The sequence below is a fragment of the Zalophus californianus genome, chromosome 6 (assembly GCF_009762305.2).
Source record: "Zalophus californianus isolate mZalCal1 chromosome 6, mZalCal1.pri.v2, whole genome shotgun sequence".
In the NCBI taxonomy this organism is placed as follows: Eukaryota; Metazoa; Chordata; class Mammalia; order Carnivora; family Otariidae; genus Zalophus; species Zalophus californianus.
In genome coordinates, this window is record NC_045600.1 from 29,361,294 (window position 1) to 29,372,142 (window position 10,849).

The 10,849-nt window shown below is 40.6% G+C and overlaps 1 protein-coding gene across 12 annotated transcripts in view; it reads right to left on the bottom strand.

Moving 5' to 3' along the window:
* RGS6 (regulator of G protein signaling 6) overlaps window positions 1-5,034 on the bottom strand; it is a 582,245-nt gene extending 577,211 nt beyond the window's left edge. For 4 of the 12 annotated variants that reach the window (XM_027569204.2, XM_027569207.2, XM_027569206.2 and 1 more), the window contains exon 1: window positions 4,593-5,018. The gene's annotated coding sequence lies outside the window, so the exon portion shown is untranslated. Of the gene's footprint in view, window positions 1-4,242; window positions 4,338-4,592 lie in introns of those variants that run through there. The other 8 variants (XM_027569199.2, XM_035727884.1, XM_027569201.2 and 5 more) reach the window with 6 other exon arrangements.
* Window positions 5,035-10,849: the final 5,815 nt, after the last annotated feature.

Consider the following 10,849-nt stretch of genomic DNA (forward strand, 5'->3'; position numbering starts at 1 on the left):
GGCTGCAGATCAACAACTCATAATCAAAATTATTACAAAATAGGCAATTGGTGGGACAGGGTCCACCTCCTGGCATCACCGCCCCTCCTCCATGCAGGACGCTACGCTTTTCCTTTTTTCTCTTTTCCTCCCAGCCATTCATACTCCAGGGGCATTTTGTTGTTCCTATTTTACAGATGAGGAAATTGAGGTTCAGGAACACAACGAACAGGGTTTTTGATTGCCCGTTGTGTTACTTTAAGAGCCACCCATGTCTTGTCTCTGTCTGGGCTCAAGGCTGTCCAGGTGTCAGGGAGCGCAGTACAGGTGCCTTGGGTCCTTCCAAGGGCGGCCACCGCTGGCTCCTGTTCATGCAGGTAAATGCAGCGCTCATTGGAGAGGGCTTTGCTTGAGGTGTGCATCCCCCCAGACCAGAAAATAGCTTCCTGGGTAGAGCAGACACTAGGGAATAAGAGAACTGTACCATGCAAAAACTTAAAGGTGGCTTTTTCCTTTTATGGTTTTACTAAGCATTGACAAAAGCCAAGACAGCAGGTCTCCACAACTCATTTGGATAGCCTGGTTATGTGAACATCGACTTTGTTTTCCTCAAATATTTACACGTTTTTTAAGTCTCATCCATAAAAATGGGGGTTGTCTGCACCCTATGTTTCTAACACCTAGGTAGAAGGATTAATTTTCTAGTCACAAAGTAGCCATGCAAGGATGATCAAAGGTTGTAACTGGGCTATTTCAGCCAGCTGGAATCTCCTAGCCACCAAATGCACTCATTCACTCAGTGTCCATAGAGGGAAGTAATGAAGAACACCCTTGGGTGTCAGGCAGAAATCAGGCCTGGGTCTGATTTCTGGTGCAGCCACTGATTAGTTTTGTGAACTTATGCAGGTTAATGTTTTCTACAAGTCTTAGGTCTCCATTTTATGATGATCTAATGAGCGCTCTTCTACCTTTTGGATGGGGTTGTGGGGAGGAGTCTAGGCCATTGCTTCCCTGACTTCTGCTTTGGTAGTTGGGATAATTAATAGTGAATTTACACACACACACACACCTTTGGAAATGACACGTGATAGAAAATGAATTGCCTCTTATAGGTCTCAGGAAGGCAGCAGTGAAACATTCATAAGCTTTGCAGTTTGTAATATTTCAAGCAAGTACTCTGAGCTGTTATTTAAGGTAACTCATTAGGTTTAGCGTTCATCTTAACTGCCCACTTGTAAGCACTTTTGTTTTCCTTGCAGTTTGAAGAACCAGGTTTCATGACTGAATATTACTCTTACTATAGACTTAATGGTTCCAAATTCTGGATGATTATCTTTTTTATCTTGACTACTTAAGAAAGTTTTTGCCCATGGATAAAACTAATATTGATTCAACCGAGGCTTACTGAGGTCCTACTGGCAGGTGCGCTGCTGGGCACTAGGCAGACGGATGCCAAGAAAAGTGAAAAAGGGATTCTTCCCCCCAGGGGCTCATCATCTAGTTCTGGGTGTCGGCCCCAGACCATCAGAGTCAGCATCATCTGGGGACTTGTTAGAAATGTAAATTCTCAGGCCCCACCCCAGACCCAATTACCTCAGAAACTCTGGGGTTGACCCCCAGCCATCTGTATTTGAAAAAGTCTACTTCAAACAACTAGCATCGTCATCAAATGTCAAAACAACAAATATGTTAGTTTATTAACTAAATCTCAAAGTTTCATTTATCTTTTGAGGAAACAAAGGCCCAGAGGCCAAAGTCCACATGAGGTGGAGAAATTAAAACCAGAACTCAGGTATCCCCCCGCCCCCCACAGACACACACCCAACCCTACACACAGCCAACATCCTTTTTCTTTTCTGATGCTTTAATCCCTAAATCTTATGGGGAGCCCTAAGTATTTCCAACCCAAAGTGTAAAACCTTCCTTTTTCAAAGAAAACAGAAAAACAGAGAAACTACTCTCTTTGAAAATAAGGACCACTTACAAAAATTTAAATCTGATCTATCAAAACCATCCACTAAACTAGCAGTAATTTCCCAAACCTTTAACACGTCCAAGTTCCATTTACAAGATTTGACAATTTGGAAGGCTGGGGGAGAGAAGTATAAAAATGCAATGCATGATCAGAATAAAATCTGGAAAAAATACACAGTATGTAGAAATGTCAACCGTGGTTCACCTTCCATGGGAGAATTACAAACGATCTTTTTTATATATATATTTTTCTGAGTTTCTCCCAATGGTTATATATTACTTTGGTAATCAAGAAAAAAAGTAAAACTCTTTTTTGAAATGTTACCTCCAAATCACTCAACATGAAGGTTTATTTTATAATTCCATTTCTCTCCATACAGCAGGAAACTGTGTGTGTAGTAATTATTTATATCATGCCATATGTTACAATGAAGATGAAACTCAGTAAATATATTCCTTCCAGCTGGCACTAAAAATGAAGAGGTTAAATGCTTTCCTAGGTTCAAAGCGCTATGAATTAAGATAAGCTAACTGTGAAGCTAAAGGAAACATTTACTGAAATCTCTGAGAGCATCCCTTTTGAAAAACGTTGATGTGACACATAGCTCCTTACTCATTCCGCCCTGATGTTTAACCCCTGGCACAAAACAGAATGTTCAGCAATTCCTGGCAAAGTCTTAGGAGTTCAGGGGATAAAATGCATGGGAGAATATTAGAGAAATAAGAAACAGAAAATAAAATTCTGTCCCTGTGGACAAAAAGACATCCAAAATTACTGGCAAATTTCATTGTCCTCAATACCCTTTTAAAAATGTTTTTCTTTCTCAAGAAACCTTTGCTCATTTAAAAAATATCTAGATTGGCTACTTTATTCAATGAGTCACAAGCAAATAGATAAATAAGGACCACCTCATTTAAAAAGATTTTTCTGCCACAAAAGCACTGCTGTAATGTTTCACTTTATAAGACAAATTCATCGCTTGAAGAAAAACTAGCATTGTTTTACTGAAACTCCGAGCAAAATAAATGCAGTGAGTGTTAATTCAAGTCTCTTAAATGAGGCAGGGAAGTAAAGTTAACCAAGGTGATGACTATGGAAAAGGAAATTCTAGTGGCTACCTGTTTTACCAAAATACCTCACAACAGCTGACATTTCTAGAATTTACAGACGCTTTCAGGAAAGAATGAGTCATGGGGGGGTATATATTATACCCCAACATTTATAGTATCTAAGATCACCAGATTTATGCAACAATTTGCCTTGACTATAGTATCAGAGAACTCAGAAAGAACTTATTGTCTTGGGTTTGGCTGTTTTGCATGCAAACTTTCACTTACAGAGGTACTTCTCCAAAGAGCCTCAAATTTCCCTCAGTCCTCTGCTTACTTTCTTTCAAGGAGCAGTCTCACCCATTGCAAAATTAATAAATTAATAATAATAAATAATATAAAGAATGTACAACTCACAGAAAGTTTCTCCAAACCCCAGTTCCCATTCCATATAATTACCCATCTGCCTATGAAAATTGATCTATAGAAGGCTTGCTGTGAACATAATGAAGCTAAACCTACAAAACGGTCCCCTCTCAAACACTTTTTGACAGAACACACAAACTTGTGATTCAGTCTGTAACTCCTATAGACACATAGAAGCCTGCTTCTTATTCTTCCATCTCTCATCCCCCTCTGGTGAGAAAAGGGTCCAATGTTGGGTTTTGCCTAATACTGCCTATTTTTGCAGTTTTACTTTGGGGCTGCTGAAAGGTATTGATTAGAAACTACCTGCAGATCCAGCTTCTAACCATTGATAAATGCTGAGGGAACAATCCCAAGTCAACGAGCCCCAAAATATCTTCAATTTGTAACACAGAAATACCACTCCTCTCATCAACAAATAACGTTCCTACTCCATCAAATTTAAGAAAAAAAATAAAATACAGCAGCTTTCATTCTGAACAAAATTAAATTTTCTGGGTCACTTTTTTCTGTCTCACCCGGCCACGTTTACAGCCTGACGGTGACGGTAAACACGGTCTCTTCTCGCAGCCAGTTTAGTTGTCGCCCTCTGAGAGCGAATATCTTACCGTTCCCTTTCCTGCAGCAGTTCCCAAAGAAGAGATCCCCCCACCCACCCTGCCCTCCACACCTCACCACTCGCTTTCCTTTCCTCCAAACCGCAAAAGGGCGAGCTTCTTCAGAGAAAAAGTTAATGAACGTCTGCTTCTGGGGTAAAGGTGCCCCACCTGCGATCACAAAATCGGAAGACTGGAAGTACCTAAGAGCACGTACCCTCTGCTCGCTGGACCCAGTCAGTGAGCGCTTCACACCCAGAAACCCAGAAACATGATTTATATGCAGACCTGCACCCATCCCACACAAGTCCGCACGCCAGCTTGCCTAACCACTTATGTAAGCTCGTGCCTCTACAGTCCCAAACTGCATACACACACACACACACACACACACACACACACACACACACACACCCCGACACCTGTCACGCATCTGAAATGGACAGCATCCACACCCAGGAGATGAAATGAAATCAACACATATGAATTGGGGAAGGGGGGCTACCGTTTTAAAAACATCTTTTCCCCCATTTGTTTCTTGCCCGTTTTTGTCACAACTACAATTACCTTAGCAACCAAAGAATTGCACTGACTCCCCCTCCGGCTTCTGAATTTCTCCTAAAGCCAAGCTTGCGCCAGGTTCATGGTAAAGCTAGAGAAGCCCAGGGAACGAGGGACCCGCAGCCTCTGTGGGGCGGGGGGCACGTCCGAGGCGGTCTCCCCTCTGCTCTCCAGCGACCCGCCTCGTCTTTGCGACTTGCTGCGGTGGCGAGCGCGGGGCTCAACGAGCGGAGAGCGAAGCCCGGGGCTGGCGAGGAGGCGCGGCTGGTCGCATGGTGCCTGGGCGCGGGGCGCTCGGGGTCTCCGGCGCTCGCCCCTCGCCCGCCTCGCCCGCCCCAGGCCTCCGGGCTCCGCGGAGGTCGGTCCGCCCCCTCAGCGCCCGCCGGTTCCCGCAGCTGGAGGAAGCCGGAGCCGGAGCCGGACGGAGCTCTCGCCGCGAGCAGGGCCGGGCTCAGGAGCTGCCCCAACTCGCGAAGCCGCTCAGCTCCGCCGCTCGCGAACCGCCGCAGCGGCGCCCACTGTCGGGTGTCGAGCAGAGCTGCAACCCCGCGCCGCGCGCACCTGGGCGCCGGCACCTGGGCCCCGAACCGCACGGCGCGGGGCGGGGCAGGGGCGGGGCCGGGCCGGGGCCGGGGCGGGGCCGGGGCGGAGGCCGGGAGGGGCCGAGGCACCTGCGCGCGTCTCCCCGGCGCCGCCGCCCCGCTCACCTGCTCCCAGCGCCGCGAACGGTGCCGACTGTGATTGTGATTTGCTCCGGGAAGGTAAAGCCTAGAAATTCCTGGCACTTTAGCTGCCGCGGAGAAAACGGGCAGACTGGCTCAGCGATGCCGAGTCTCCTTTTGTCAGTCCCGAGAGCTGGCCGCGTCTGGAAAGTTCAGTGGCGGTCAGGGTTGTCTAAGGGATTCCAGGTCCGGAGTGGTTTGCCCGGTAGCTTTGAATCGCTTACGTGTGGCTGGCGCCCCCTAAATTAAAACAGTCCTCCGCGATCGTCAGGGATATTGTTACTAACCTCGTCATTTTTATCGATCGATTCAACATTTACACAACATGCTGTATTTGGAATGTTTTATGATCATTCGCAACTGGAACACCACAAAAGAATTTTTAAGAAAAACTCTGCAAGTATTCTTGGGGAAAAAAGAAAAAAGTTGGAGACAGAAAATGAGAAAGGGTAATTTGAACTGAAGACATCCTTTAACGTGGGATCTTTGAAATTGGATATTTAGAAAACTCAGGAAGGTGCAGGTGAAAACAACAAGATTGTTGGTGCTGGATGGTAACCACGGGATTGGTGTGCAATATCAATGTAACCAATATCAAGAAAAAATTCAAGATTTATTCTTGCATTGTGTTACCAGGAAAACAAAAACTTGAAAGGTTTCTAAGGATGGATGACCTGGGCTATCTTCATTCACGTGGGTCCAGAGGTTGAAATTTAAAGTCTCCTTCCCAACATACAGCTCCTTTCCCACCATCTATACTGATTAATGGATATATTATTCTTTAATCCAATAAACAGCAATTAGCACCTGCCCTGTGTTAGACCCCCCGTAAGCACTAGAAATCGATGAAATAAGTCCCTGCCCTCAGGCCCTTCTGTCTAATGGGGACAGTAACACAAGCAGAGCAGATATATATATTACCTTGGGCTAAGTCACGGAAGTGGTGCCACCAAAACCTGGAAGAAAACCTGCAACCTAAGGAAACCACACTTAACCTAGTGAGTAAAATGTAATTTCAATTGATGTCCCAGTTATTTCACTTATTAAAATTGAAATATAAAATTTTTCCTTCCCCACGTTTGCATTTGGCTTAAGCATCTTTGTGGAGCTGGCTGCAGCTGTTTGTAACACTTGGAGAATAGGCTGCTTACTGAGAGATGGGTGGTGATTGGGGCTCTTCCTCCTTGGGGAGCTCTGCATTTTTGAGACCAGGAGCTTCTTGAGGGTCAGGCATGAGGGAACAACCATGTGGAAGTATGAGCAGTGAGCTCCAGGTGCATCTGAAGAAAGGCCTTACTGTGTATTTCCTTGGCTACAGTAGCATCAAAAATAATAAAATGCTTTGGGATAAACCAAGGAGGTGAAAGATTCACATACTGACATTTGCAAGGCATTGAGGAAAGAAGCTGAAGAAGACACAAATAAATGGAAAGATATCCCAGGTTCGTGGATTGAAAGAATTAATATTGTAAAGATATTTATACTATCCAAAGCCATTTACAGATTCAACATAATTTCTGTCAAAATTCCTGTGGCATTTTTCACAGAAGAAAAGAATCCTAAGACATATATGGTATCATAAAAGACCCCAATTAGTCAAAACAGTAAAGAGCAAGAAGAGTAAAGCCAGAGGCATCACCCAATCTGATTTCACAAAAGCTACAGTAACCAAAACAGCATGGTGTTAGCATCAAAACAGACAAGTAGGCCAATGCAGAGCCCAGAAATAAGCCCACTCATATACAGTCAATGACTATTTGACAAGGGAGCCAAGAATATTCGGTGGGGAAAGGATAGTCTCTTCAATAATGTATATTAGGAAAGCTGGATAGTCACATGCAAAAGAATGAAAATGGACCCCTATCTTATACAACTTACAAAAATTAACTCCAAATGGATTAAAGACTTAAAAGTAAGACCCCAAATGGTAAAGCTACTGGCAAAAAAAAAAAAAAAAACAGGCAAATCTCTTTCCCATTGGTCTTGGCAATAATTCTTTGGATATGACTCCAAAAACACAAGTAACAAAAGTAAAAATAAACAAGTGGGACTACATCAAACTAAATAGCTTCTGCATGGCAAAGGAAACAGCAAAATGAAAAGGCAACTTATGGAATGGGGAGAAAATATTTTCCAACCATCTAGCTGAGGAGGAGTTAATATCCAAAATGTATAAGAACTCATATAACTCAATAGAAAAGTTAAAAAACAGGCAAAGGACTCGAATAGACAGTTTTCCAAAGAAGACATACAAATGGCCAACAGGTACATGAAAATATGTTCAACATTACTAATCACTAATTTTAAGGAAATGCAAATTAAAACCACAATGAGATATCACTTCACACCTGTTAGAATGGTATTTTCAAAACGACGAATGACAAGTATTTACAAGGAAGAAGAGAAAAGGGAACCCTTGAGCACTGTTGATGGGAATGTAAATTGGTACAGCCACTATGGAAAACAGTATGGAGTTTCCTCAAAAATTTAAAAATAGAACTACCACATGATCCAGCAATTCCACTTCTGGATATATATCCAAAAAAAGTGAAAATACTAACTCAAAGATATATGCATCCCCATGTACATTGCAGCATTATCTACAATAGCCAAGACATGGAAACAACCTGAGTGTCCATGGACACGTGAATGGATCACACGTGCGCATGTACACACACACACGTACATTTATTATCAAAATTATTATCAAAATTCCAATGGCATTTTTCACAGAAATAGCCATTACTAGCCATACAAAAAAGAAGGAAATCCTGCTACTTGCAACAATATGGTTGGACCTTGAGGGCACTATGCTAAGTGAGATAAGTCAGAGAAAGACACATACTATATGAACTCACTGTGGAATCTAAAAAAGTTGAACTCACAAAAATACAGAGTAGAATGGTAGTTGCCGGGGGATGGGAGAAATGAGAAGATGTTGACCAAAGGGCATAAACCTAGTTATTAGATCTAATTAGTTGATCAAAGAGTATAAACCTAGTTATTAGATCTAGGGATCTAATGTACAGCATGGTGACCATAATTAACAATATTGTATTATACTTGAAAGTTGTTAACAGAATAAGTTTTAATTGTTATGCACACAGAAAGTGGTAATTATGTGAGGGGATGGAAGTGTTAACTAACTTTATTGTGGTAATCACTTTGCAATATATACATGTATCAAATAATCACACACTACACCTTGAACTTCAAGTCTAGATATCAAATGTTACTGATATCAAGATATCAGTAACATCTCAGTAAATCTAGGCAAAAAACATATATACAAAATCAGATATCTTATATATATTTACTTATATTGATATGTTTTATGTATTATATGGGCTTTCTAATATGTGATATACAATTTCTTATATACATATGGAAAATATTTTATTTCATTATATTCAGTTTCATATGAAATATTTAATTACATATATATTTATATATATAACATACACATAGACATATATATACTATATATTTTATAATGTATATAATTTATATATAATTTTAATAAAAACATACATTTATATTATAAATATAATTTTTATATATATATAAAATGATAAAAATAGCTAACTTCATAGAGACAGGCCATACTTTTTGCCACCATGTCTAGCAGATGGGTTTACATACCAGGAATTGAGCAAACAAATAAATATATTAAGGATATAGATAGGCAGTTTTCTCACTGTTGGAGAAGGGAATCACCCATATAAAAAGAAGGAAGATTAGAGTAAACCTAGTGATGTGGCTTGAAATTAGAGGAGATGGTATGAAATGAATTTACATAGATAAAAAGACAGAAAAATATAAGTATAGGTATGAGTGTGCATATATGTTGATATGTTTCCTAGTTCTATCCACTGAGAGGGTCTAAATCCAACAGTACCCCAGTAGCTATGAATACACCTGACACTCCGCCTTTGCTTTTTAAATACCATTCTCCACCAAAAGGACCTATGGCTCCATGATGTAGTGGGTGAAACTGGAATAATTTGTTATGCAAGAAAATAAGAAGGTAATGGGCGCCTGAGTGGCTCAGATGGTTAAGCGTCTGCCTTCGGCTCAGGTCATGATCCCAGAGCCGTGGAATCGAGTCCTGCATCAGGCTCCCTGCTCCTTGGGAGCCTGCTTCTCCCTCTGCCTCTCTCTCTCTCTCTCTCTCTCTCTCTCTCTCTCTCTCTCTCTGTGTCTCATGAATAAATAAATAAAAATAAAAAATAAAAGAAAATAAGAAGGTACTTAAAGAATTACGGAGATATGTCAAAAGAATATAGGAGCCTGAAGGGGTCTCCACTGGTCAAATCTAGGACGATTTAAGCATCAAAATAAATAATGACAGCAATAGGTCAATAAGTTGTAACCTTTGAGTAAAACAGAAATCAATGAGTCCATGCTGGTAGAAAGAAAAAAAAGGAGAAAGGAAAGCTCTACTAGTAGAATACAACTAATAGATGAAGAAAGAAAGATAGAATTAGAAAATCACCATTTTACAACTATCATTATAATTGATTCAAGCCAGAATCATCAAGAGATGCTAAAATTTGTGAGTAAAAGTTTGATGAGGAACAAGATGTTTACAGAGTCTCAATATATGTCCCTAAAAATGCTCACTAATTCTCATCAATATATCATTAATTATTAATTAATAAGCACAGCATATTTACCAATTAACATGACAGCTATAATACTTGGGAGATACCATCTTAATCAACCAGCAACAGTTCACATAAACAAACACTGGTAATGGAAAAAACCAACCTCATGTTGCCTCCTGATATAATACAGTGAGAACACAGCAGTACTTCTACATAAATATGTAAGTCATGAGGAAGCATCAGACAAATGCAAATTGAGAGAAATTCAAGTAACTGGCATGTACTCTTCAAAAATGCCAAGGCTATGAAAGTAAAGATTGTTCCAGGTTAAAAGTCCTATAGAGACAAGACAACTAAATGCAACAGGTGATCTTTGATGGGATCCAAGACCTATAAATGATAATAATGGCATAATTGGTGAAATTTTAGTGGACTTTATTAAGTTGGATCAATGTTATTTTCCTGATGTAAGATTGTACTGTTGTTATTTAGGAGTTTCCTTGTTTTTAGAAAATATATATTGATGTAGGACAGGGTAAAGAGGCAGCACATCTGTAACTTACTCAGATGATTCAGAAATGTTAACAACTTGAAGAATATGAGGGAGCTCTTTGAACTATTTTTTGCAACCCTTTTGTAATTTAAAGTGATTTCAAAATGAAAGTTTAAAAAAACATATCAAGGTATAATTGTTCTCCTTGCCAAAAAACAAAAACAAATAAACGAAACAACAAAAACCGCCTTCACTTTCAAAAGTGGGTTTTCTTTAAGAATCAGCTGTTAGCTGTACCAGAAATATGATTTGATCTACTATTTTGTGAATATACACGATAATGTGATTCAGCTTGACATGTCATTCATTCACTCAGAAATTATTTATTAAGGGCATGCTGTGTACAGGATCTTCCCCAAAACTCCTCTAAAGTATAAAATG